Raw genomic sequence first — 4,657 nt, 5'->3', positions numbered from 1 at the left:
TGTGTCACATTGTGAAAAGAGTTTAACGAAAGGATTCACGAAGATTCTTTACGCCACACCGTTGGAATCAAATGCCCATGTCATGGGAAATTCCATTTGCTCGATTTTTTCATCCTTCTTCTCCTAATTTCAGCACCTGTCCCCCCAAGTATCCAACTTTCATCAATTTCAGTCCCTTTTCCTTAAGAATGTCCTGCTTGGATAAAAATACAATATTATAATACCAAATACCTTTTTATTTTACCAAAATATAGCTTAAATGTATTACAGTAATGCCTAAATATATGTATATAGTTATGACAATATCAGACAATAAGAGGCCTATTTTAACCTTCAAAGATAAATAGGTCCTTCTTTTATCCATTTTGAAACGGGAGTCTCCGAAAGGTGAGTTGAAGACTTGAAGTTAAAAAAACTTTCATGGCATCATCCACCTGGGAATTCGATAGATATTCATCAAATTTTTTATCTCCAAGGGGAGACCATTGGGGCTGAAGTCATTTCGAATTAAGAGTCTTTATCCCATACTCCTTCCAGAGGACGGCGCTTCCTCTGATACATTTAGACAGAGACACAAGGTAAGGGAGTTCACCAAAGGACCTTCCCATGGACCTTCCAAGAGGATTCAGACTCTTCCCTAAGTAGTGGTAGGCCCTGAAGTTATTCCAATGCCCTTGAATCAATCCAAGCTTAATATGAATGTAAAATCCTCTATGCTAGATGTTACTTTTATTAATTCAAACTTATCTTCGACAACCTTCAAGGTTTCAATTACTTTGGTGTTTTTGAATTCTTCTGGTAATGTTGTCGATGATTTTATTTTTGGCTTATCTGATCGATTTCATGTCCCTTTTGTCAATATTCGTTTTTCTGATGCTGAGGTTACTTATGGTTTACCTGGATCTTATTCGAAAGATAATGGCCCTACTTTGTCAGATTAATTACCAGATGATTTCTCAGATCCTTTTTCTAATAAACAAATGCTTGTGCTTAAATCTGTTGACCCTCCTGCAGGCAACCCTCATAAGAACAACCATCCTATCTTAGCAAGTAGTTTGTCACAACCAGATCACTTTTCCGGATCCGAGTCTTTCCCATCATATTATAAACATTGTTGATTCTCCCCTAAATCAAACTATGGATTTTTTCTGGTCTTGTTGCATCTCCAGAGAACAAGGTGATTCTTTTAAAGGAAATGTCTACTGTCACGTTGTAGAAGAGGTTAAATGAAGATCTGTCACAAATTAGGGCTTCCATTGATGAAATATTACATTGTTTGGAGCATAAATCATCAGCTGAATCCAAGATTTATTCTTTTTCCAACCAGTTGAAAGTGAATCTTCTCCATGTGCAGTCTCTGGAATCCGATAACTTTAATCTTCGCCGCAAACTAGCTGAAGTCAAGGCTGAGAACTAATAATTTATAGCCGATAAACTATCTTTGGAGCAAGAAGTAACTTGTGTGAACTTGAGTCGTGGGAAGGTGGCAATTTTGGAGGAAAATATGCGTTTATTGGAATAAGAAAATCAAAGCGTGGTTCATAAATTGGAGGAAGATCTTCAACAATTGATGGAAGAGAAAGAGAAAACAGAGTATTTGTTGGGGCACAAGTTGGTTGATGCTAAGGGTAGCTCGTTTTCTTTCAAGGCTGAGGTGAGTGAACTATGCAGTCAAGTACAACATCTTCGGATTGTCGTTTTGGAAGTTGATGGTCGGTTGATCTAATTAGAGGGTGGCAAATTTGTCCTATCGGAAGACCTTGAGAGGCGCCTTCGTCTACTGGAACACAACTTGTTTGAGGTTTAGTGGTTGATGAAAAAAGGTATTTTCGTGTCTCTGGTTCATCTCTTGTGTTCTTTAGAGTATGGACAGGGTAATGTTAAGGTTCAATCTGCTCACGCTTAGTACAATTTACACAAGGGTTACACGGAGATGAGCAAGTATCTTTCCCATGTACAGTTTCGATATATGTTTATCCGAATGCCCTGAGTATGACTCACAATTGCTTTAAGGCACTGCTGACCAAGGAGTATTCTTTTCTAAAAGATTTGAACAAGGGTCATGTGAGTGTGGCAGATTTGAAGGAGTTGGTTTAGTCTCGAGGCCTAGTGGAGCTGGTTGGCGATTCGAGCGGGAGGTCAGGTATATGAAGGTGTTCATGGTGAAGATTTGTCTATTTGTGTTAGGTTTTTTGTCGTGATGATTTTTTGAAGGCCTTAAGTTAGTTCATTTACTACGTGATCTCGAATCAAATTGTTTATAACGTAATGAGTTATCATATTTGAGATATGGTTATTTGGCCATGTTGCTATTATGCTTGTTTCTAATCCTAGTTCAGGGTCGAGTCATCCGAACTTGCCCTTTTGTGTTTCCTTGGGTCGACCTCGAGGATGATTTGTAAATTGTGTAATACTAAATTATGCTTAGGTTTTATTTTTTTGACTATATCGCCTGGGGTCGACCCTGAGGTCGGTTTAGACATTACGCGGTACTAAGTTGTACTTAGTTTTTATTTTGGGTCGTATCACCTAGAGTCGAACCTGAGGACAGTTTGGATATTGCATGGTACTAAGTTGTACTTAATTAGTTTTTATTTTGGTTCATATCACGTAGAGTCGAACCTAAGGTTGGTTTGGATATTGCATGCTACATAGTTGTACTTAGTTTTTTATCTTGGGTCGTATCGCCTATAGTCGGCCCTGAGGTCGGTTTGGACATTGCGCGATACTAAATTATATTTAGTTTTTATTTTGGATCGTATCGCCTAGAGTGCTTCCGATCCACTCGTAAACGACCAGGGCCCGTCGCCCCGGTATGACTCGATGAATGGGTCCTCGTCTCCGAATTCTACGTCATTTCTCTTAATTCTCGAGTGGTTTCCTCTTCTCGTCTCTTCGTGCCAACCCATTATCATGAGTATTTCAAGGTATTTTTTTTTTCATGTGGTCGTTATCTCTCCATCCAACTTCTTCGTGTTGCTCCTTCTCTTTTCTAAATCCGTTGTAACTTTTGGTTGAATGTCATTAACATTTTTGAAACTCACAATATTGGTTCGGGTCTCTTGGGTACCTTCATTTTAACCATTCCTTAATGGAAGTATTTTTCTTCTTTTCACTTGTCGTGTATATCTTAGAGCATGGCCTTGGGCTTATTCCCAGCTGCCTTCTGCTTAGCCACAACCTGGGTGGCTTTGGTGAACCTTGAGATGAATAGTGGCTGCCTCTTTCTAGGTGGTGTGATATCAGGGTGAACTTCCCATCCAATAAGTTCTTCTCCAGGCCACACTTTCCAACCAGATGAACCGATTGACTTTTTCTAATAGTTCTTCTCTACTCTTGAACTCCCGATCCTGCAACTTTTTGAACAACGAGCCATTCTATAGGCCATGCGTAAAGGTGGCATTTATCATAGGATTGTTCCGAATGTTGGCTTGACACAAGCCTGCAACCTCAATTTTAACAATGGAATAGTAACAAAGTAAAAACAGAGCACAATGCTTCAAAGCTGGAAGTTTTTATTCACTGAAATGAAAGGGAAAGGAATACATTCAACGTGCCTACTGCAGAACTATTTAAACTGAGAATTATGCTAAAAAGACTCCAACTACCCCTACTTGCATAAGATCAGGACTCTATTGCCAACATGGCTTTGAACTATTCAAAAAAAAAAAAAGACACAAGACCATTTCAAAACTAATTTCTGAATTATTCCAACATTGTCCTCCCTAATTCAGAAATCATACCTTCATTACTCCAAGGAGGCTTCGCATCTTTTCAAACTTTAGTTTTCCCAGTGACTTGGTCAGAACATCTGCCTTCTGCTCCTTGCTGCAGACATGAGAGATCAAAATGTCCCCATTCTCAACACATTCTCGGATAAAGTGGAACCTAATATCTATGTGCTTGCTCCTACCGTGGAAGACAGGGGTTTTCATTAAATCTAGTGAGGATTTGTTGTCAACCTTCAATTCCACATGTGGCAACTTCTGTCCGGTTACCTCACTGAGCAATCTCCTGAGCCAAATTCCTTGACAGGCTGCCATGGTGGCAGCCATAAATTCTGCTTCACAGGTGGAGAGTGCCACACACCTTTGCTTTTGTGAAGCCCATGTAACCAAGTTCTCATTCATGTAGAATACCATCCCTCCTGTGCTTCTTCGATCATTGACATCATTTTCTAGATCACTGTTTGTGTACCCTTTTAGTGTGACACTTTCCTTTCCTTTTGAGTACTTCAAACCAAAGTTTAGAGTGCCCTTTATGCACCTCAAAATGCCCTTCACTACTTGTAAGTGATTCATGGTTGGCTTCTCCATGAACCGACTTACAATTCCCACAACAAAGGTTATATCTAGCCTGGTATGAGTTAAATACCGCAGCCCACCAACTATTCTTCGATATTCTGTGGGATTCACCAATTCAGATTCATCTTCTTTCTTAAGCTTCAGCTTGTGTTCCATGGGAGTCTTTGTGGGATTACAGTTTTGCATACCTGTTTTGGCTAGCAGATTCTTAGCATAGGACTCCTGTTTTAGTGTGATCCCATCTTCCTTTTGACTTACTTTAATTCCCAAGTGGTGGGTTAGGAATCCCAAATCACTCATTTCAAACTTGGAGTTCATGTCCTTCTTGAACAATTGAACAATTTTAGGGCAAC

General features: G+C 39.5%; 1 long non-coding RNA gene across 1 annotated transcript; it reads left to right on the top strand.

The window, feature by feature from the left end:
• Positions 1-357: 357 nt before the first annotated feature.
• Positions 358-2,528, top strand: LOC145059270 (uncharacterized). Its single transcript, XR_013686722.1, has 2 exons — positions 358-701; positions 1,015-2,528. It is a non-coding gene; the product is annotated as an uncharacterized LOC145059270 (long non-coding RNA).
• The last annotated feature ends 2,129 nt before the right edge of the window (positions 2,529-4,657 follow it).

Source organism: Lactuca serriola, chromosome 6 (genome assembly GCF_051521515.1).
Source record: "Lactuca serriola cultivar US96UC23 chromosome 6, Lser_US96UC23_V15, whole genome shotgun sequence".
Lineage (NCBI taxonomy): Eukaryota > Viridiplantae > Streptophyta > Magnoliopsida > Asterales > Asteraceae > Lactuca > Lactuca serriola.
This window is presented reverse-complemented; position numbering and strand designations above follow the sequence as displayed.